Below are 23,857 nucleotides of genomic sequence, written 5' to 3' on the forward strand. Positions count from 1 at the left end.
GGCCACTGCCCGTGTGGAGTTTGCAGTTCTCCCCATGTCTGCATGGGATTGTTCCGGATACGCCAGTTTCTTCCCATGTCCCATAGATGTGACCATTGGGTTAAACGGCATGCCTAAATAGTCCAATTGTGAATGAGTGTGGGCGTGAGTCCTCCCTACAATGGAAGGGCATCGTGTCCAGGGCTGGTTCCCGCCTTGTGCCCTGAGCTGCCCACATAGGCTCCAGCCAACCATGGCCCTGAACTGATTATGTAAGTGGGTTGAAAAGTGAGTGGAGGCTGGGTGCGGGGGCTCACATCTATAATCCCAACACTTCGGGAGGCCAAGGTGGGCAGATCACATGAGGCCAGGAGTTCAGGACCAGCCTGGCCAACATGGCAAAACCGCATCTCTAATAAAGATACAAAAATTAGCCAGGCGTGCTGGCGCACACCTGTAATCCCAGCTACTCAGGAAGCTGAGGCACAAGAATCACTTGAACCCAGGAGGCAGAGTTTGGAGTGAGCCGATATCTTGCTACTGCACTCCAGCCTGGGTGACAGAGCAAGACCCTGACAAAAAAAAAAAAAGAAAAAGAAAGAAAGAAAAAGAATATAAAATAAAGAAAAATGAGTGGAAAAATGAATACAAGATAATCTAAAATACAAATTTATAAAGTAAACAATCATACAAATGCACAGTAAACGATGCGGTACAAGAATGCTCAGTGAGCCCACAATATCTGTGATTGTTTTTGAACCGCATGGTGGTAGGAAGTGCTCCTTACAATTTCACTTTGTAAACATTTATTCCTTGATTTAACGCACTGCCGTTACTGACTGATTCACCAAATTATGGATAAATTATTTTCTTATTTATCAATCTTTCTTCAGTGTATGTATAGCTCACATGTATTTTTCATGTGTAATATTAGAAGCGTTTTGGGTCTTTATTTAGAAGTTTAGTGATGCTTTTGTGACCAGAAGTATGCCATAGGAACATAACTCTTGCTTCTATCAGTTAGGCTATGGTAAAATTAGTGTCATTCTACATCACTTCACTCAAAGTTGCAGTTTCCAGTAACCCATTAAGTATGTTAAATGAGGACTTACTGTATAGAAGCACTGGTGCCAGCTTCCAAGAGCCAACTGTATGCATCTCATCCCAACTCCACATTCAGTGATATCATGGAGAAAGGCTGAAACGGGATATGTTGGGAGTACTTACAACACAGGAATTGGAATATCCGACAAATCAGGGCGTTTTTTCCTTCCCTCGGGAGAGCTAGTTGTTAAACATTTCCCAGCACACCATGGTAGTAACATACCCAGCAGTCAAGGAAAATCCCTGTCCCCATTACACACACACACACCCCTTAAAACTTTTCTGTGGCTTCCTACTACTTACAGCTTAAAGTCAGAAATCCAAAACCCCTGTATGCCTCTCCCACCTCCATCCTTACTGCTCATTGCTTACATCTTGTGCTAATGTTATTTCTTTTTGAGACAGAATCTCGATGTGTCGCCCAGGCTGGAGTGCAATGGTGCGATCTTGGCTCACTACACCCGTCGCCTCCCAGGTTCAAACGATTCTCCTGCCTCAGCTTCCTGAGTAGCTGGCATTACAGGCACGTGCCACCACACCCAGCTAATTTTTGTATTTTTAATAGAGACTGGGTTTCACCACGTTGGTCAGGCAGGTGTGCTAATGTTATTTCTAGTGACTTTGATCCATGTGACCTGGACACGAATTCTCACAGCTCCATACCCTGGCAGTATGCAGTAGGCAATAGCACAGCTGCGCCTGCTCGAAGTACCCTCTTTGCCCACCCTTCTTTGTCCTGTGGATCCTCATTCATCTTTCAAGCCCAGCTCAAGCAGCTCTTTCTCCACGAAGCCTTGAAGACAGAAATTGGAGACTGGCTCCTTCCCTTCCACCCCGCTTTCTTGTAGCAGGACTTACTGCAGGGTAAGTCAGAAATTCTGATATAGGCCGCCACATTTTACAGATTTCCTCTCAACTTGGGTTCCACGTGAGACTCATTTGCACCAAACAGACCCAGCACTCTGACAGACGGAACTGAGGCTAGGCCTGCTCTTGCTGGCTAACCCAGCACCAGAGGCATTTGGTTTTATTGCTGGAGTGCCCAGGCTCTAGCTTCCTGGGCATCAAAAGGCTATGTGATGGTTAGCCATTGTGTCAGCATGCATCCCAGATGAAGCAACGGGCTCCTGTTGTCCACTGGTTTTTTGAATCCTTTTTTAGAAACAGCTTTATTGAGGTATGTTTGCAGAGCTGTGCAACCATCACCACAATCAATTTTAGAATACTTTCAACATCCAATAAGAAAACGCCATAGTCATCAGGAGTCATTCCCCATTTCTCCACTCCCCCATTTCCTCTGCCTTACCCCATCCAGGGGAACCACTTTTTTCTATGTTTGCCTGTTCTGGAATTATCCTAAGTATCCATCAATGGATGAATGGATAAAGAAAATGTGACATATGTACACAATGGAGGACCTTATTAGTCTATTTTCATGCTGCTGATAAAGACATACCCAAGACTGGGAAGAAAAAGGTTTTATTGGACTTACAGCTCCACATGGCTGCGGAGGCCTCAGAATCACGCCGGGAGACAAAAGGCACTTCTTACACTGCGGCAGCAAGAGAAAATGAGAAAGATGCAAAACCGCAAACCCCTGATAAACCATCAGATCTCGCGAGACTTATTCCCTACCACGAGAACAGTATGGGGGAAACCACGCCCATGATTCAAATTATCTCCCACTGGGTCCCTCCTACAACATGTGGGAATTATGGGAGTGGAATTCAAGATGAGATTTTGGTGGGGACACACAGCCAAACCATATAAAGTAGTATTCAACCATAAAAGAAGATAAAATCCTGTCATTTGTGACATCATAGGTAAACCTGGAGGCATTATGTTAAGTAAAATAAGCCAGACACAGAAAGACAAATACCACATGTTCTCACTCACATGTGTGGCATTTTAGAAAGCTGCTCTCCTAGCAGAATAGAGCAGAATGGTGCTTACCAGAGACTTGGGTAGTTCAGAGAGAGAGGAATGGGGAGATGTGGTCAAAGGATACACCATCAAAGATAGGAGGAGTATTTTTTTTTTTTTCTGAGACAGGGTCTCTGCTGCCCAGGCTAGAGTGCAGTGGTGTAATCATGGCTCACTGCAACCTATGCCTCCCAGGCTCAAGGAACTCTCCCATCTCAGCCTCCCAAGACTACAGGCACGTGCCATCACACCCAGCTAGTTTTTTGTATTTTTTGTGGAGATGGGGTTTCACCATGTTGCCCAGGCTGGTCTCGAACTCCGGAGCTCAAGCAATCCATCTGCCTTGGCCTCCCAAAGTGCTGGGATTACAGGCCTGAGCCACCGTGCCTGGCCAGGAGAAGTATTTCTTTTCAAAAATTGTCCAGAATCTCTGACTTTCTTATCACTGAAGGTAGCAACTTTCTCAGTGGGCCAGCTCTGTAATGTTTTTCTGAGACTTATTCCTGGAAACACTGCCTAGAGCCTGCTCCTCCAGCCCTTCCAACAATTTCATAAACACCTAACTCCCCACATGAAATTCCTTTCTGTTTCAACTTGCTAGAAGAGGCTCAGTTATCTGCAACTCTACCGACACAAACACCTTCCACACCCCTTCTCCCGAGGCAGAGTTGGTAATTCTACACTGTATGTTACTGAGATGCTTTCTGCAGATTCTCAATAAAACTTTTACTACCTGTATTACAATAATTAGTTTCCACGTCTGTGTGGCCCTTCTAAGGTGTACCTTATTTGTAACGCACTGCCTGGCTCTGACTATATGCTTAAATAATATTTGTTGAATTCATTTGAATGAATAAATGAGGTGTGAGGATTTTTTTCCTGAATTGTTACACTGCTGACGTTCCACTTCGAAGCTCAAGCCGTAAATCTCAAAGTCCTGTCGTTAAAGATCACCTGGTGTTATTCTTGAGGTGAAAGGTGTTAGCTCACGTGGGCAGGCTGGATTCTAATTGAAAACACGAAGAACCAGGCCAGGAGATTGTAAATGCAATGGGTAATGCATTATTTGGAGAGTAAAGAGGGACTTGAGCAAATCGAAAATGTATTACTTACAACCTACTAAGATGGAAATACTTTTAGCGACAGGTGATTACTATTATTGTATAACTCCTTGGATTTTAGGCAAGTGCTTTCCGATCACTTGTATTACCAGTACTTTTCAACAACTGTAGATGGTGAGTTGGAATGATTGCCTGACTTCCCATAAACTGAGTCCTCTATACAATGGTACTTAATAAAAGATTTAATGAAAGCTATTTATTCCAAAGAAACTAGAAATTACTTTGCAAGTGTCTTGGTAACTGAGATTTCTCTTTTAGTGGCCATATTTATTCTGATTCTTGTTTACATTACATGCTGCATATTATATGATCACAGTAATTTTTGCTTCTCACACAAAGAACATCAGGTTTATATTTTTTAAAATAGCTGAAGAAACTGAGGCATGAAGCCTGCCGGGTGTGGTGGCTCACGCCACTAATTGTACACTTTGGGAGGCTGAGGTGGGAGGATCATCTGAGGTCAGGAGTTCACAACCGGCCTGGCCAACATAGTGAACCCTGTATCTACTAAAAGTATAGAAATTAGCCAGGTGTGGTGGTGGGCACCTATAATCCCAGCTATCTAGGAGGCTGAAGCAGGAGAATAACTTGAATCCGGGAGGCAGAGGTAGAAGTGAGCCAAGATCGCACCATTGCAGGAGAATCGCTTGAACCCGGGAAGCGGAGGTTGCAGTGAGCCGAGACTGTGCCATTGCACCCTAGCCTGGGCAACAAGAGCGAAACTCCATCTCAAAATAAAGAAGCCAACCAGGCAATTCACAGCTACACAGTGGGGAAAGAAAGCTAAACTTTTTTATTTGTTAAGTATTTTTGAGAGCCTACCATATTCCAGCTAGCTCCCGAGTAGACTTTCTGCTTTGCAGTGGGAGGGGTACCTCTCAGATTGCATGCAAAGATCCTTCCTTAGCCTGTGGCCAATGTGCCTCAACTCTGTGCCTTCCTAATCACTGGACTTTCAGAGGCCCTTTGTCATGGTTAAAGATGACCCAAGTCCTCTGAAAGTGGCAGAGAGATGCTTCAGCTGTCAACATTTGAAAGCCATTTTAAAGATCATCCTTTCAACTGAAACCTTTATATTTGGTTGTTACCAACAATCCCCACACAAACCCAAATACTAAGTTTGTTGTATAATCATGAATGTGTGACATCAGAAAAAATAGAGTTTTGCCAGGTGCAGTGACTTACACCTGTAATCCTAGCACTTTGGAAGGCTGAGGTGAGAGGATGGCTTCAGCTCTGGAGTTTGAGACCAGCCTGCATGACAAGAGACCTTGTCTCTACAAAAAATCGAAAAATTAGCCAGGTGTGATGGCTCACACCTGCAGTCCCAGCTACTCGGGAGACTGAGGCCACAGAATAGTGTGAGCCCAGGAGCTGCAGTGAGCTATGATCACACCATTGCACTCTAGCCTGGGCAACAGAGCAAGACCCTGTCTCTGTCTATAGATAGATATAGATTTAGATATAGATATATATAGAGAGAGGAGATATATGTGTATATGTATTTATTTATAGACAGAAACACACACACATATATAGTTTTAACTAGATCCTAACAACCCTTGACTTTGTAGCTCTTCTGCCTCTTTAGTCTATTAAGAAGTAGAAAAATAAAATGACATTTAATTTTAGCCCAACGCATACTTACGTCAGACACTGTAAAATGCTACAGACGATCCCAGTCATAGACAAGCCTTGGATTCTACTCCCAATGACCCGAGAGTTGAGTAGAAGAGAAAAACGTGTTCACAAAGAGCCAGATCTCAAGGCTGAATGTGATCAGTGCTTGAGGGAGGTACCTTATAACTGGGAAGCCTGCAAGAGGGAGGCTGACTTTAGACTTTGGGCATAGTCAGGAAGGTCTCGTGGAAGACACGACATCTGAAATAGCCTTAAAGGATCGGAAGACTGTAAATAGGCCAAGCAAAGAAGGATATTGGCTTTCCAGATAAAGAGCAGAATAGGAGCATCTGCATGGAAACAGGAACTCCCCAAATGCGTTTGACTGGGTGGTGGAGGGAGGGTTGTAGGTGAGTGATAATAAAAGCTAATACTTATTCACTGCTTAGTAAGTGCTAGATACTGGTCTAAATATTTTTCATAATTTATCCCATTTAATCCTCAAACTCTGTAAGAAAACAGAGCCTTAAATGAATTAAATAACTCACCCTTGGAATTTCAGATCCAACAAGAGCAAGTTACTTAGGGGCTTACTTAGGTACTTAGAAAAGTCACTCACACAAATGGGTGTTTACATAAAATTGGCCCCAGGAAAGCACCATGAGAACTGAACTGGAAAAACTCAACAAATCATCAGCTCTTACTTGAAAGGAAGGGGGGCTAATATTTATTGAGAGTATACAAGAGCTATGCTAGTTGCTTTCCCTACGTTTATCTCATTTTCTCTTCACACCAATCAGGTGACTATTTTATAGACAAGAAAACTGAGGTTCCAAGAGATTAAGAACCAGCTGTAGCTAGTAAAAAGGGAGTTCTGATCTCAAATCCAGCTGGGAGTCCATGGCCTGTCCTCCTTGCTACACCAATGAGGAGTGGAGATTAAAAGTAAATCTCAATGTAATTTCTTTTCATTCTTCATAGCTTACGTTATGATTACTATTTAAAGTGTGTGCAATGTTGACAATTCAGAACGTGTAAATGCAGATTTTGACATTTTAGACTGAAGAAACAGGCAGCCTTGGGTTAGTTCCACTATATATTAAATGGTAATCTATGAAGACAGCAGTTTTGAAAGGTATCCAGGCAAATAAGTTGTACTTCTGCCTGAAGTCAGACAGGTAGATGAAACTTTGATGACTTAATTCCCCCAACTGTTAAAGGTATAAGCAGACCAGGACCCTGAGTTGGAGACAGGCTGCCAGAACATTTATTAGTAGCAGTAAAACGCAGAGCCATAATTTCAACAGGTGATCTTGCCTCTCCAGCTAATTGTTTTCCAAGGTTTCTCGGCTCAGAACCATTCAGCATTCTTATCACCTGGGAAATGTGCGCGCTCCTTAGGATATTTTCCGGCATGCAGCCACCCCCGTCCTCTAGTCACGGCAGTATTTTTGCTCAAAGAGCTGTTGATGAGATTTAAGAGCCGCCCCTGCTCCACAAAGCGCTGTCTTGCTGATCTTCAGAGAGTGCCGTGGTGTCACCCTCTGATTTATGGCGAGTGCAGCTCAAACCCAGCCCAGTGCTTTATTAAAGCAGCTTTTAGTCATATTATACCTTCCCAGCTCCGAGGCTTCCACCATCTAGGAGTCGAATCCCTTTGATAAGTAGCATTCTGGGTGATTGGAAGGTGGGGGCTGTGCTTCGTACTCTCCCACCATCTTGCCTCCCAAACCCCTAGGTGTGAGATGGTGGGGCAGGGAGGGGGTGATGGAGAGCCAGGCACAGCCCTGCTCTCCAGGTGGCTTTTCAATTTTCTTTTTTTTTCCTGACCCTCTCTTGACCTTCTCCATGTGACAGTGTTTGCCCTGGAGCTGTGCCTCTTCACAGGGATTATTTTTTCCATCCAGGCTTTAAAGGGGGAGCTTGAGAGAGGTATGGCCACACTGCTTTGGGACCCACTTTCAAAGGCACCTGCCCTCCGGGCTGTGACTTTGAGTATCTGCAATATCAAGCTACAGGATGCAGGCCCCCTGCAGAAGACACATTCCATCAGCAGCATTTGCATATCTGCAGGTGAACTGTCTTACAGGTTTGGAGTGTGCAAAGCCAGGCTTTGTCCCATAACATGGATCTTTGCTTCTGTTGATGTATCACCCCCTGCCCACAACACACAAACCAGGCTCTTGCCAAGTAAGGCCAGAGATGGGGAAACTTGTGTATTCTGTTCAGAGGCAATGAGGTCCTCCCCAGGGGCCTGCATCAGGACCTCTCAGGCCCACCTTCCTTAGGGGTGAATCCTACACCATGTCCCTGCCCTAGCAAACTCATTGGAGCAGTGTTGATAAGCTGAGTCACACTGGGTCAAGGTTGGGAAATAACTGGCAGGGGCGCCCTCCTCGCTCCCCCAGTTCTCCATGGGGGATGAGTCATCACAGGCCCTGTGGGGGATGGGTTACCGTGACTCTGGCATTGACAGACTGGGTGACCCAGCTAGCTACTGGCCATCTCTTAACCTTACCCACTTGTCTTTAAAGTGGTGGTTGTGCTGACTTCACAGGGTGATGTGAAGACTACAGGAAGCATTTAGTACAGTAGTTGATGGAGGCTCTGGGTTATTTACCATCATTAGTCCTTATTTCCACAAAGAATCTGGTTTTAGGCAGTGCTTAAGTAGCACATAATCACCATAAGAAAGTTGTTTCCTTTCCGATCCTCCGCTTTGGTCAACAAGAAAAACTTGATCAGGTGCTAGGATGTCTTCAACATCCCCCTAAAACTTGCTAATCTATTATACTCAGACAGCAGGCCTCAGCTTGAATTTCCGCAGGCTCTAGCTGGAATTCCATAACATTGTTTTGCTTTCATTATATTAATTGTATGATTGTCTCCTGTTTAGGAAAAAAATGATCCTGAGTTTTTTCACTTACAGTAGTAAAGTAAGGTTTTGTGAAAATTATTAATATTTAGGTAAATGTGAAGTAGCTGATGGTATAGTTAGATATAGTAACAATTACGGTGTGGTAGGAAAATCAAGCGCAGAAATGCTGTGCTACACCATGGAGAGGTGCCCCAGAGGCCTCTGAAGCTTCTAGAAGGTGGAGTGACTCCTGGAGGATGCCAGCTGTTTGGCTGAATTTTAGGACTCCAGGGTAAGCTAGAGGGGAATGCAACGAGGCCAGGATGTTCTGAGACAAAGACTGTATCGGAAACCAAGGAGTTTTTCCCCAAGGGGGATTTTGCCTGGCTCCCACCCGTCCTTGCTCCCGACTGGAGTTTCACCATCTGCCCACAGGCCCTTTTCTCACTCTCACCCCCTAGCCACGGGTGGCTGCAGGAGTATTGGCTGATTCTCCTGGAAAAGCCAGAGACAAACCAGGATGCACCCAAGTTGGTAGAGCAGTGATCCCCAACATTGTTGGCACCAGGGACCAGTTTCAAGGAAGACAGTTTTTCCATGGACTGGTGTGGGGTGGGGAATGATGATGACGGTTTGGGATAAAACTGTTCCACCTCAGATCATCAGGCATTGGTTAGATTTGCATCAACCAGAGAAGCATGCAATCTAGATCCCTCCTATTCACAGTTCATAATAGGGTTCTCTCTCCTACCAGAGTCTAATGCTGGGGCTGATCAACAGGAGGTGGAGGTCAGGCGGTAATGCTCGCTCACCCTCCATCATCGAGCCTGCTGTGCGGCCTGCTTCCTAACAGGCCACAGACTGGTTCTGTTCTGTGGCTCAGGGGTTGGGGACCTCTAACACAGAGCATCAAATGGAAACTTTCTTCTCCCCAAAGCCTGAGCATTAAAGCAGGCCTCAAAGTTCATCTGTCCTACTGCCTTTCAAACATGGTTTATTTAACATTGGCTCATACTAAGGCATACAGTTCACATCTCAACCTATTACAAAGGTACATTTATGCATAAAATAGTTTCATAAAATGGTACTAAGTTAGATATAATTCTTTATACTCTATTGTATTCATTTTTATTCTGGTCAAGATCCCATTAAATGGTTTTGTGACTCATATGAATTGCAATCTACAATTAGAAAAAATTTGACCTCATTCAATTTCTTCATTTCAGAGATGAAGAAAGTAAGACCCAGAAAATGACACGAATTGCTAAAAGTCACCCAGTTAACCAGCCTCATAGCTAAGACTACAGCCCTGGCCTTGGGGCTCCAAAGAAAAGGCTCTTTCCCCTATACTACATTATGAAAGGAAGAACCCATACCAGGTATTCCTGAAACTGAGGAAAGGCCATTTAAAAATAATGTGGCTCCAGTTATTGATTAAAGAGAAAAATTGGAAAACTCAGAAACATAACCAGAGGTCTGAAGAACTAGTCATTTTCATCAGGAAGTAAAAATTCTACCTGGTAATTAGTTGAGGTTTGCTAGAATCCTAAAGCCTGAAAAAAGTCTACAATGCTGAAACCTACCTCAATAAATACACATGAAATTGAATTGTATCCACTCAATGAGCCTGAGTCTCATGTTGGAATAACAGCCTAGCCCCGTCTGGCCTACAGTCTTCTATAAAGAGAACACAACTCCCTGAAGTTAAAACCCGTAAGGCAGGGGTCCCTAACTCATGGACCACAGACCACCGGTCTGTGGCCTACTGAGAACCAGGCTGCACAGCAGGAGGTGAGTGGTGGGTGAGCGGGTGAAGCGTCATCTGTATTTACAGCTGCTCCCCATCATTCATATTACTGCCTGAGCTCCGCCTCCTGTCAGATCCGTGTCAGCATTTAGCTTCTCACAGGAGCCCGAACCCAACTGTGAACTGTACACACGAGGATCTAGGCTGCACCCTCCTTATGCGAATCTAATGCCTAATGATCTGTCACTGTCTCCCATCACCCCAAGATGGGACCACCTAGTTGCTGGAAAACAAGCTCAGGGATCCCATTGACTCTACATTATGGTGAGTCGTATAATTATATCATTATATATTCCAATGTAATAATAACAGAAATAAAGTGCACAATAAATGTGATGCACTTGAATCATCCCCAAACATCCACCCCTCTGGTCTGTGGAAAAATTGTCTTCCACGAAACCAGCCCCTGGTGCCAAAAAGGTTGGGGACCCGCTGTCTTAAGGGGTGCTATAAAAGTCAGTAGTTCTTGTCTTTTTCAGTACCAGCCTTTTCTCTCTCTCTCTTTTTTTTCTTTTTCCTTGATGAGAGCCTCTCTTAGTTTCACCCCCAGCTTCCAAGGTATCTGTATTCATTTTCTAAGGCTGCCATAACAAACTACCGTAACCTAGGTAGGTTAAAGCAACATAAATTGAGTCTGTCACAGTACTAGAGTCCACAGGTCCAAAATCAAAGTCTCAGCAGCTTTCGTTCCTTCTGGAGGCTCCCAGGGAGAACCTGTCTCATGGATCTCTCCTAGATTCTGGTGGTTGCCAGTGGTTCTTGGTGTTCCTTGGCTTATACACGCATCACTCCAATCTCTGTCTTCATTGTCATATGGTGGTGTTCTACCTGCATGTCTCTCTGTCCAAAATTTTCTCTTCTTGTAAGAATATTAAGCATTGGATTAGGGCCTCTTCTAATCTAGTATGAGCTCATTTTAAGTTGATTACATTTGCAAGCCCCTATCTCCAAATAAGGTGACATGCACAGGCACCACGCAGGTTAGGACCTGAGCTTCTCTTTTGTGTGGACACAATTCAACCCACAACATAGCTAATATGCAGAGGTCGCCCCTATCTCTGCACCTCTCAGCAGCCCCCACCCATCAAAATTGTGTGCAGCTAAGCCTGCACACGATCTTGAGCTTTGCCCAGTGTGCAGCTAAGACTCACGTACACTGAATTCCTGATAACTGTGCAAACCCTGCTAGTGCCTTCTCGTATTCTTTCTTTTCCCTCTTCTTTTCTGAAAACATTACAATTTTGTTGGTGGACTGGGGAAAAGTAATCAAGGGATGGGAACAATGTGAGTCTGTTCTTCCAGATCCCTCACTATGTGAAAACAAAATACTTTTTTTCCCAAACCCTCCTTCTGCATAGCAAAGGCCCACTGTTCTAGCCAATGAGAAATGGGTAGAAATGGCGAGAGACTTCCAGGAACTGTTTGATTTTCTGATACATGTAACACACGTGCCTCCTCCTCCCTTACCTCTCCTTCCTCTTTCCTGCCTGGAACCTAAATGTGATCACTAGAAGCACAGCAGCCCTCTTGCAACCAGGAGATGATAAGCATGAAGATATGAGGCCAAAACCCCACATGTTAAAGATAATAAAGCAACAATCATATTCAAAAGAGCCAACAGTTACTGGGCATTTAATATGTACCAGGTATGATTCTCACACATTAAGAGTATTAACTTACTCCATCAGTAGTATTAGCTGAGCATGTTATTATCCCCATTGCTAGAGGATGAAACTTGTATGAACCCAGGCAGTGAGTTGCAGGGTTCATAGGTCCTGTTGGCAGCATTGAGCTGCTATATAGCTCCCTTTTATTTTAAAATAATAAACCAGCATTGCTTAAGATTTCCATTACTTGTAGCTGATTTCATTCTTGGCTGACACACTGATATTACCTCATAGGGTCATCAAAAGGATTAAATGAGGAAATATATGTCTGTGGATGAAGGAAAACAATAACAATCAGTTAATAGTGTGTAAAACACCATAAGTTCTCAATAAATAATTGACTTTAATGTTTAACCACTCTAAGAAGCAACATCATTACATCAATCATGTAGTAGGCAGAATAATGGCCTCCCAAAAACTTCCTCATCATAATCCTAGAAACCTGTTACATAGCACAAAGGGCTTGGTGAATGTAAATAAGGTTAAGGGCCTTGAGATGAGGGATTTTCTGGTTGGACCCACTCTAATCGAATGAGTCCTTAAAGCAGAGAACCTTTGCTGACTGCAGGGAGGGAGAGTCAATGGCAGAGGTTGGGGGAGCATGAGAAAGCATGAGAAAGATTCAGTGCTCTGTTGCTGTTCTGAGCTCTAGGAGGCTATATGCGAGGACTGAGGAGAAGCCCATAGCAGCAGACAGCCAGTAAGGAAATGGACATCTCAATCCTGCAGCCCCATGGAATTGAATTCTGCCAACACCTGATTGAGCAAGAAAATGGATTCTCCCCTAGAGTCCACGAAGAGGAACACAGCCCCGCCAGCACCTTGAGTTCATGAGGCTGGACTTCTGACCTCCAAAACTGTGAGATAATCAATCTGTGTTGTTGAAGCCATTGTTTGTGGTCATTTGCTACAGCAGCAATAGAAAACTGATACAAGTAATAATGGGATTTCAGACGTAGTCCAGAGAGTTAGCCTAGGGGCTTTAAAGATGAAACTGAGTAACTGCATATGAAGGTCACCAAGAGTCCCACCCTCTCATGGAATCATGAAGATGTTCGGTGCGTTGTTTTCTCACCCTATGGTGTAACCTTCTTCTGGTGTAGTATGCAGGGTTCACCTGGTAATGCGACTCAAGGGGCACCATTCCCATAGCCTCAGGGGTGCCATTCATGCAGAATAGAATGTGAACAGTGCCCCCAACAGTTGTCCAATGCAAAGCCTGCTAGTCAGAGGGGCCATGTGGGATCAGAACGAGAATATTGGCTGGAGCTTGGAGAGCCAGGGATAAGCAGGGCAAATGCCTGCATCAGTATTGTACAGCCAGCCTCTCTGAAAAGCACCTGGTTTGCAGTCCAGTGATTCCGGTATTTGATAATGAGTGCAAAATGCCATTCTAATGTCAAAAACTCCATTTAAAAAGAGAACAAAAAGGAAAGCTTCGTGGGTTTCCCTCTCTCAGCTGAACCTCGACAGTCAGATAAGCCGGGGTCAATGCAGACCTTGTGTGGCCCAGTTACTCTCTCCACCAAGGCTAATGAGGAGCACACTCTTTTTCTGCAAGCCAGTCAGGTTGAAATCCAAAGGTTAAATTGGGGACAAAGTTGACTCTCAGTTGACAAGGGTCTGTATTTTGAATCAAAATTTGGTGAAATAAATATTCTAGATCTTGAGAAACACCTGTCTGTTTTTAATATTCTTCCTGGGGAAGGTGTGTTCTCCTAATTAGAGATGTAGCAATGCACTGAAAGCCCACTACCTACAGAGATCTAGATTACAGGGCTGGTTTGTCAAACACAGTTACATCTGCTGACAAGAAACCAGTTATGTAAAGATGTGAGAAATGGAAATGCTGCACCAATTTTCCAGAACAAAATCTGCCTCTAAAAAGGTGTAACTTCATGCACAATATGCTTCATCATTTGAATAACAAAATAAGATATGCAAAAAAAAAAAAAGACTTCTCAAAGAGAGTCTGCATTCAGGTTGCAGTGAGTACAAGCGATACGATGAATATTTCTGGTGGTATATTTAAAATGTTTTGTGAGAAAATAATGCGTTTTAGAAATGCAGTGAGATAATGCCAGATACTTTGCTTTAGAGGCAATCAAGTTTCCAGGCAGGTTTTTCTATTTCTTATAGATTCCTGGAGGTAATGGCAAAAGCCAAGATTAAAATTCATTAGATGAAAAGTAAACTTATATTACAATTGATGACATTCTCTTCTAAATTGTTAGCCCTATTAGGGAGATATCTATTGTCTGCCAAACTCTTATCTATGCTGTCTGCTTCTCTCTAAACAGTTCTCTTGCATTTTAATCTAGGGAATGTTCCTTCCATGTTAAATTTCGTTCATGCCCCACGAGTCACACAGGGCATTCCATGAGCTATCCTGAGATGCTTCTCAACTTTTCAAAACAGGATGCTGAGGTTGCAAGGAAATTCTTCTGTTCCAAGCTTCAAGGTTACAAAAATTACTTAAAGATGACAGGAAAAGGATTTCTATGTGCCCACTTACTGAGACAATTCATTCAGCTGGAAAGAATCCCTGCGAGCTTCCCTTAGAGCCCATGGAAGAGCCATCTGCAAACCTTCTCTTTGGCTTCAAGGCAATTTAAGAACAGCAGAGGTTGTGGTGAATCTCTGTCTCTGCAAAGGAAGCAGAAATGAGAGATTCACCATTGTGCTGCTGACATGCTGTTCTCTTACAGTCAGGCCTCTTCCTGTCATACCTGGCCTTAGATTAGATCGGGAGGAGAATAGAAAGTGGCCAGACTTCATCTCATCAAGGCAGTGACCCCCTCTGCTACGGACAGAATGTCTGTGCCTCCCCCAGTTTCTATGTTGAAACCCTAGCCCCCAGTGTGATGGTATTTGGAGGTGGGACCTTTGGAAGGTGATTAAGTTTAGGTGAAGTCGTAAGCATGGGACCTCCACGATAGGATTAGTGTCTTCATAAGAAAAGGAAGATCAGAACCCACACACATACTCAGTCTCTCTCTCTCTCTCTTTTTTTTTCTCTCTCTCTCTCTCCCCCTCCCCGTCACCACATGAGGACACAGTGAGATGGTGGGCATCTGTAAGCCAGGAAGAGGACCCTCACCTGGAACCTGACCTGCCAACACCCTGATCTTGGACTTCCCAGCCTCCAGAACTAAGAGAAGGAACTGTCCATTGTGTGTCATCCAGTCTGTGGCATTTTGTGATAGCAGCCCAAGCTGACTAAGACACCCCCTCATCCACTAAATGTGGCGTGATTGTTTCTTCTTTAGGAATTACCCCATCTATGATCACTTCTTTTGAATGCTCACGCTATGACAATCTGCAAAGGGATGGAGGGTGTTTCACAGTTTGGCAAACCAAAATTCTGTGGGTCAGAATTTTTCTCTAAAACAGAGCTGATTCACACACACACACACACACAAAATGCATCATTCAGCTTGGTGAGCCCTAAACTAACCTGTTCTCCTTATGCAAAAGCCAATTTCAGGCCATCCCGAGATTAGATAGTTGATGCCAAGCTTGTCCTCTCTCCACCCAGAGCTGCAGGCCAGGAAACAGAACAGAAAGACTCATCTCACCTTCACCTTCTGGCTTCTCCCCTCTCCGCAGTGGCTGAAAGAAAACTCTGTCACCTCAGCAGGCACCAGCAGGCAGAGCAAAACTGCCCTTCTCATCGGGCAAGGCTGGGTTGGAATCCTTGCGCTACCACCAACTAGCTGTGTGACCTTGAGTGAGTTGTTGAAACTCTCTGAGACACAGTGTCCTCATTTACGAAGTGGTGGTACTAATTCCTGCCTCGCAGGCTGCTTAGGAAGATGAGTGAGATAACTGTGTAAACACACCCCACACAGCACCCAGCCAGGTTCCTTCCCCCTGCCCCTTCCTCCCAGCCTCTCTCCACAATGAATTAGCAACTCCCAGAGGTAGGTGTGTGGTCTCTGGCATCACCAAAGGTCACTCTTCCCTAAGCTCCATCTGAGTGGGTCAGAGTTAGAGGCTGTGTTTCAGGAGTTCACGGTGGCAGATCTAGAAAGCCTGAGGAGCCAGCTTCCCCTGAGAGAGTACCTAAGATTGCCTGGTGTGAGGACTACTACTCTCCAATGTTACAATATCTAGCTCTGGGGAAGTGATATGAACCCGCAGTAAACTAAAGGGAACAAAAGTTGATCAAATCAACCAACGACAACAACAAAACCCCAGAAGCTTGTTTTTTTCTATCTTCAGAAAACAGGAAGGTGAATATGGGTGAATCATTCCTGCAAATCAGAGCTTAAAGAGAATACTTTGTTTTCTCCCCACTGAGGCTGTTGAGAAGTTTGGGCCCTTGGTGTCAGCTTCAACTAGAAATGAACTTGACTTATAATCTATTCATAATCCAGCTCTAAATCTGTTCCTCTCAGAACTTCTAGCAATAAAAATAATAATAATTATAATAATAAAAACCAGGGAGGGAAGGGCAAAGCAATTCAACTTATTTCATTATCTTGGATTTTACCCTCTTGTTTGCTAGCTTGATAAGGGATGCTGCAATCTTTTATATCAATCTTTTGTGATATTCTTTTTATTGCACTAGATGGTAGGGGAATTGCCCCAAAATTAATAAAGACCATATGCTGAATTTTGATTAGAAATCACTTTGGAATAATGATTGATCTGGCTTGGGAATGAGAATAGGCATCTTTTTCCCTTTTTCTTTTTTAATCATATGCCTTTCAGAGTCTCTCTGGTCTCCTTTCCTTCCCCCACCCTTGCCTTTATGTGCAAAACCAGGATAATGAAAAGGTCTTGTAAATCGCTGGTGTATATATTTGTTACCAAAAATTGCACTGTAATCTGACCTATCAGTCCATCCAATGCTGTCTGGGAACAGTAATAACAGCATTTCATAACTGTATCTGAATCTATCAGGACAACTGATATATTCTAGGACGGGATTGGTCCTTCAAGAATGTGATATGTGGCCCTGGCAGGGATCCATTCCTGAAACCTCTAGGGAAAGTGGGAAAATTATTCTGTATAAAGAACAAACTTCCCTAGTTAGCATAACCTATCTCCAAGCCATGGAAAGTCTCCTGCTTGTGGCCCAACCCTTCTAGAAGGTTGTTTTCAACATTTGACAATGTTTTTCTTCAACAACAGGAATAATTGAAACCTAGTAATAGTCAAGGTAGCCCGTCTTTGAAAATGCTCCCCTTTATTCCCTACTTCAGAGTTGCTCCAGAAGCACATAAAAATTACCTGGGAAACTTGTTAAAACTAATGATTCCTGGGCCTGTCTCCAAAGATGCACATTCACTAGGTCTGGAGTTGAACCTAGGAATCTGCATTTTGAACATGTAGACCAGGTGATTCTCATATACATGGTCTAAAGACCATCCATAAAGAGACACTGATGAGAATGTTCAAAATATCTTAATTGTGTTTAAGATCATTGTCTTTGGAATAAAATATCACTAGGTTCAAATCCCAGCTTTGCCATGTGCCAGCTGTATGATCCTGGGCAATTTACTTAGCCACCCTAAGGCTCACATTTCCTAACCTAGGGAATGAAGATAATAATACCTATATCATATGGTTGTTATGAATATTAAATGAAATACTGTATAAACAATGTTTAGCACTGGGCCTCTTAATTATAAGCATTCCACTTACAAGTATATTCCCAAGGAAAAAATGCCTCAAGAGAGCCATCAAAAAGTTGGGCACTGTCTTATTAAGCTGGTTCTCTATAACAAAAACAATGGACAGTGGAAAGAAACCAAGAGGAATATCGGCTTCAACAAGAGGTAGAGATTTCGGAAAAGTGAAAATTAACAAATTATGCACTAATAGTGAGAGAATATGAAAAGGTTGTAGAGTTGAAAAGTGGCAGAGTAAGCAGGGAGGTGTCCAGATTTCACAACTATTCTCAGTTGTTCTCTGGATCATTCTATCGTGTTAGGTGGAATATAATTTAGTCATTATTTGGAGATGAAGTATAATTTAAGGAGATGTGTACAAATGCCAAGTGGACTGTGATAGCTTTCTGATGTGTCAGCTTGGCTAGGCTACAGCCCCGATTTGTTCAATCAAACACTAATGTAGGTGCTGCTGTGAAGGGATTTGGCCAATGTAATTAAAGTCCCTAATCAGTTGACCTTAAGTTAGAGATTGTCCTGATGGGCCTAGATTAATCAGTTAGAAGGCTTTCAAGGCCTTCTAACTGATTAAGGAAGGCTGAGGCTTTCCTTGGAGAAAGAAGAGATTCTTGCTTGTGGACAGTAGCTTCAGCCTGTGCCTGTGGGGTTCTAGCCTGCCCATGAGCTTCCCTTCTTGATGGCCTGCTCTACAGACTTTAAACTTGCTTAACCAGCCCAATTCATGTGTATACAATCTATCTATTTAGCTATGTTTCTATCTCCTCCTGACTCTGCTTCTCTGGGTTGGTCCTAACTGATACAACAACTCTTTACCTGGTCCGTGTGATAGAAAGTAGATTCCGAGTAGAATTAAATTACATGACATATAAATAGGCTCCCTCTGTCTCAGCCCTGCTGCAGCCAATGTCATGCCCATTATCCAACAGGAGAGATACTAAATGTGTCTCTGCAGAAGCATAGGGATGATGTTTAGAAGCATATTCTATCTTCACCTTTAAAGGGGTTAATTTTTAAAAACAGTCTTATAGAACAACAACTGGGAATTCTGTGACAAGTACTAAAGAAATAACAGTAGTGCCCTGGATTTTTAACACTGGATCTCAGTAATTCAAAGAGATTTACAGATTTTCTCCTAATATAACTCTGGACATATCTCTGTGGGTGAGCTAAGGGCAGGTATCATTAGTCTCATCTTACAGATAAAGAAACTAAAGTTAAGAGGAGGGAAGAGCCATCCTCAGGGTGAGTCAGCAAGTCACCAGGGGAACTGAACAGAGCCTAGGAAGTTAATTCAAAACTCTCAAACCTTGTTTGTCACCTCGTGTGTGAAAGTAAAGTAAATATAAAGTTTAAAAAACAAAAAAAAAAAGTACTTTACTTAAGGAAGCAATGTTTAAAAAGAGAGAGTGCTCATGAACAATAGATTTTAAAAAGAAAAAAGCAAGAGGATCCAATTACCACTGAAGGAATATAGCAGCTTGAAGAAAGTTTTTCAATGTACTGTGGAATTAAAAAACAGTTACCATCTTACTACAATTATGCATCCATTTTTGTTTCTAAAATGCACGGGGAAAATGTCTGAAAGAGCATACATCAAAATTGTAAGAGTAAATTATAGGTGAATTTCATCTTGATATTGCTTCTCTGTCTTTTCTCAGTTTCTCTATTTTCTGTATTTTTTAAGTGTTTAAAAAAATGTTCGGCTTTCTTGTGGTGCTTATTACTCTATTGAGATTCAAAGACAGAACCGTGGGACCTGAGAACCTCATCCTTCAACTACTTCCCTGAGCCCAGGGGTCAGCTGGCAAGCTTGAGAGATGCCAGTTGCCAGACTCCTCCCCTCCCGCCTACCTCCAACCTCTTCCAATTGAAGAGGTTTGGGAAAAGCCACAGAATCTACATTTCTGACAAGTTCCCAAAGTGATTCTTTTTTTTTCTTTTGAGATGGAGTTTTGCTCTGTTGCCCAGGTTGGAGTGCAATGGCGCAATCTCGGCTCACTGTAAACTTCGCCTCCTGGGTTCAAGCGATTCTCCTGCCTCAGCCTCCTGAGTAGCTGGGATTACAGGCATGCACCACCACACCCAGCTAATTTTGTATTTTTTGTAGAGACAGGGTTTCTCTGTGTTGGTCAGGCTGGTCTTGAGCTCCTGACCTCAGGTGGTCTGCCCACCTTGGCCTCCCAAAGTGCTGGGATTACAGGCGTGAGCCACTGTGCCCAGCCTTAAATATTTTTGATAGAGATGGGGTTTCACCATGTTGGCCAGGCTGGTCTCGAACTCCTGATCTCAAGTGATCCGCCTGTCTCAGCCTCCCAAAGTACTGGGATTATAGGCGTGAGCCACTGCACCCAGCCCCAAAGTGATTCTTTTGCTGCCAGTCCAAGGGCAGCACTTTGGGAAGCACAGTGACATGAACCACTCCTTACTGAGGAGAAAGCTCCCCAATGTGTTGGCTATTATGGTAAGTGTGGGAAAACTGAGTGTCACCCTCCTATGTCTCCAGATCACGAAAAGCATTTTTAACTCTTCTGCCCTCTTGCTGTGGCCTCAGGCCTCAGCCCCTCACTTCTGCGTCTCCACATTTGTGCCAAGCACATTTGCTACCCAAAATACAACCACAACCAGCAGCAGCAATATCACCTGGGAGCTAGTCAGACATGCAGACTCTCAGATCCCACCCCAGACTGACTGGGTGACAACCTGCACTCTAACAGGATTCAGAAGCACCAGACTGAAGGGCCTGCAGGCACCAGAAACAACCAGAGCGCAATCCCCAGTTCCACACTCCCCAGACAGCCCCTCTCAGGATGCCCTGTGGACAGATTCTCAATGGGCACCTCCAGTGCTCTTTGACCACCAATGGCAAGTCTGCAGAAGCCTATCCCTTGCTCTGGGGTTTGAGGGCCAAGTCTAGGACATCCTTCCTGTATTGGAGATGTCTGTTGTCTTTTTCTCAGGACAGCTGACTTCCTCCAGTGACTTCCCTTACCCAGGGACCCAGGGCCAAAGAACACCTTTCAAAGCACTGCCCTGTGACTGAGCAGAGGGTGGGCTTGGCCCATTCATTTCCCAAGCCCCTCCCTTTCTCCTACATCCTGAAAAAATTCAGACCGTTTAAGTCATCCTTATCATCATGTTAATAAATGTGGCAGTGTGACGGCCTAAACACAGGAAAAGACCAAGACAAAAAGGAAAAACAAAAACCAGCAACACACACACACACACACACACACACACACACACCCATCAGTCTCTGCAGAGCCGGATATTTCTTTTTCTTGCCTAGCAGGATACAGCATCGGCATATTTTTCCCTCCTATTTTTGCTCTTTTTTCTTTTCCTTTTTAAATAGACACATTTCAAATGTCAGGGGGTGATAGTGGGGCCAAGTTAAATCAGATTCAGAAGACCAAATAGCTAAAGGGTTTGATCTTTGCAGCTGCTTCTTCCAGGGAGGCTTGGGGAGACCGCCCAGTGCAGGGAGAGCTCCTGATAAGCTCAAGTGGGCATTTATTGTGCTCGCTCAGGCTCCCTCTCAGGTTAACCTTTATTTGCAGACTTGAACTAAAATGGTTACTGGCTTGAAAGGAAAGCCCTCTCTCCCCTTCTTCCCACTCTCTCCCCTTCCCCTAGTCCCAGAGGGGAGGAAAAAGAAACAAGGCAGAGGTTAAGTGAGAGAGACAATAAAGAAGGAGGGAGCTCTTATCTAAAATCTGGGCGACTGACATTGAGTGGCAGGTCTGTCGCCAGTTTTTGTTTTTTACACCTTCCTCCAAAAATCCCAAGAGAGAGACTCAGCCAAGTTGGTCCCCACCTTTCCAGGTCAGCCTAATGGAAATTAGACTGCACACATCTCCCTGCCCCCCAGAGAGGCCAAGGCTAATCGGGTATCCTCTCCAAGGAGCTCAGTGTCCAGGGACATCCCATATTTTAGCCGAGTAATTCAGACTTACTTGCCTAATGCCTTACTGAAACTTGTCATCACAGCAGCCAAGTAAAAATTATATCTGCATGCCGTGTGGAGCAATAAATCCTGGGGCTGTATTCTCAGTCATTCCATATTTCAAGGCAGGGAAGCTTATTCCTACAGGCTGTTAATAACATAAGTGACTGTATAGGAAGGAGAAAGTTTGTGTCTATCCTTGGCTCCCTTACAGATCTGTCCTGGATTCAGGAGAGTGTTTGAGGGACAGTGTTTTCATGGGATTCACAGCTGCTGTAGGACTGTGCTCCACCAGAATCCCCAAGAAAATGGGCTTGTGTGTTCCTGACTGAACACAAACAGGAGGTGCCTCTTTGTTTGCTATGAGAAGATGCATGGCCCTCCAGTTTTCAAGCAACTATGGGAATCATCCAGCCTGATGGCAAAGCGGGCTTGGGGTAGACACTGGGGGAAGCAGAGAAGAGAGAACAACCAGGCTAGAGGGTTTAAAAAAAGAGATGATGGTGGAATCTGCGGAAAAGGCTGAGACTGGGTAGAGCAGTGAGTAGGCTCAGGTGAATCAGTGCAGAAAAATGTGGAGCATGACTCAAGCCAGGCTTTCCCAGGTCCCAGATGGAAACCAAGAGGTGCTCACCCATACAGAACTCTATTCCAGTACTGTTTGCTCTCCTCTCCTCTCTCTCAGTAGTCTCTACTCTCCAATAGTAAAAAATCTCTCCTCTCCATCAGTAAACACCTACTCATTCTTCAAGATGCTCATCAAATTTTACTACCTCTTTAAAACCTTCCTCATGTCTCCTATACAAGCTGGTTGTTTCTCCTGCGTTCCCAAAGCCTTTTGTTAAACTCAGAGCACACATCATTCCCTAGGGAGGCAGTCTAGAGCCAAGGTTGAAAGAGCAGGCTCTAGAGTGGGCCTGTCTAGTTTCAAGCCCCGGCTCCCCACTTACAAGCTAAACAACCTTGGACAAGTTTTGTCACTTACTAAGTTAACTGTAAAATGGGACCAACAGTAGTACTTGCCTCATAGGGTTGCCGTGTTGATTGAGTTTCTATGTAAAAACAGCTTAGAATAGGCCAGAGGTGGTGGCTCATGCCTGTAATCCCAGCAATGGGAGGCCAAAGTGGGTGGATCATGAGGTCAGGAGTTCAAGACCAGCCTGGCCAACATAGGGAAACCCTGTCTCTACTAAAAATACAAAAAAAAAAAAAAAAAAATTAGCTGGTCGTGGTGGCACATGCTTGTAGTCCCAGCTACTCAGGAGGCTGAGGCAGGAGAATTGCTTGAACCCGAGAGGCAGAGGTTGTGGAGAGCCAAGATTGTGCCATTGCACTCCAGCCAACAGAGAAAGACTCCGTCTCAAAGAAAAGAAAAAAAAAAAAAAGGCTTAGAATAATGTTCTGTATACATAGTAAGCACTCAACAAGAATTAATGATCATTATGATGAGTCTTATTGTCTACCATCACGTAACAGTGCACGCCTCATTGGTAGAGGCTAAGTCTTCTTTATTCAGCATTGTGAATGGCAAGCATAGTAATTGACACGTAATGGAGCTAAATAATGTTTGGTAAATGAAAGAAGGTAATTTGCTGAAATCTCGATTTTCCCTATTGCTTATAGAAAAGCAGTTACTTGACAATAGAAATAAAATCACATGATACTGTTACATTTGGAAAGATACTAATCTGAATCTGTGGTGTCTAATGGCTTACCAGGAGAAGGGATGCAGGAGACTGCAAAGAACAAGGTCCCAGAGATTGATCTGCCATGTCTGCCCCCACTTTACAGCTGGGGCTGACTCAAACAGAGGGGAAACCAGGATGATGGTCTGCTATGGCCTTTAAAGTTCACTTCTTACAAAATTACTTCCAGGAAAAAAGTTTCTATGGCCAATTTCAACTTTCCCAGACATTGCCAAATTGCTCTCCAAAATAGATTTAACCAACCAACACTCCTGCCACACTGTTGGAGAATTTCTATTACTCGGCAATTTCTTTAGCATGTAAAATCCCCATAATTTTTTTAAAGAAAAGTCAGGAAGGCGGAAACAAAATGCTATATTCCTTTCTCCTTACCCCCGGGTGATTCACAATGTTGAAGTCTCTGAATGGCCTAATTTCAAAGAGTATAAGAAGAATAGAAGAAAAAAGAACAGAATAAAGTAAAGGAGAAGAAGGAGAGGAAGAGAGGAAGG

At 43.8% G+C, this 23,857-nt stretch overlaps 1 long non-coding RNA gene across 2 annotated transcripts; it reads right to left on the reverse strand.

The window, feature by feature from the left end:
- Positions 1 to 1,091: 1,091 nt before the first annotated feature.
- On the reverse strand, positions 1,092 to 15,888 carry LOC115893263. 2 transcript variants are annotated; one of them, XR_004053245.1, is made up of 3 exons: positions 15,657 to 15,888; positions 14,594 to 14,724; positions 1,092 to 1,177 (listed from the first exon to the last, which is right to left on the reverse strand). It is a non-coding gene; the product is annotated as an uncharacterized LOC115893263 (long non-coding RNA). The 2 variants fall into 2 exon arrangements; XR_004053244.1 differs by lacking the exon at positions 1,092 to 1,177 and adding an exon at positions 12,061 to 12,346.
- Between the last annotated feature and the right edge of the window lie 7,969 nt (positions 15,889 to 23,857).

This window comes from Rhinopithecus roxellana, chromosome 14, assembly GCF_007565055.1.
Source record: "Rhinopithecus roxellana isolate Shanxi Qingling chromosome 14, ASM756505v1, whole genome shotgun sequence".
Lineage (NCBI taxonomy): Eukaryota > Metazoa > Chordata > Mammalia > Primates > Cercopithecidae > Rhinopithecus > Rhinopithecus roxellana.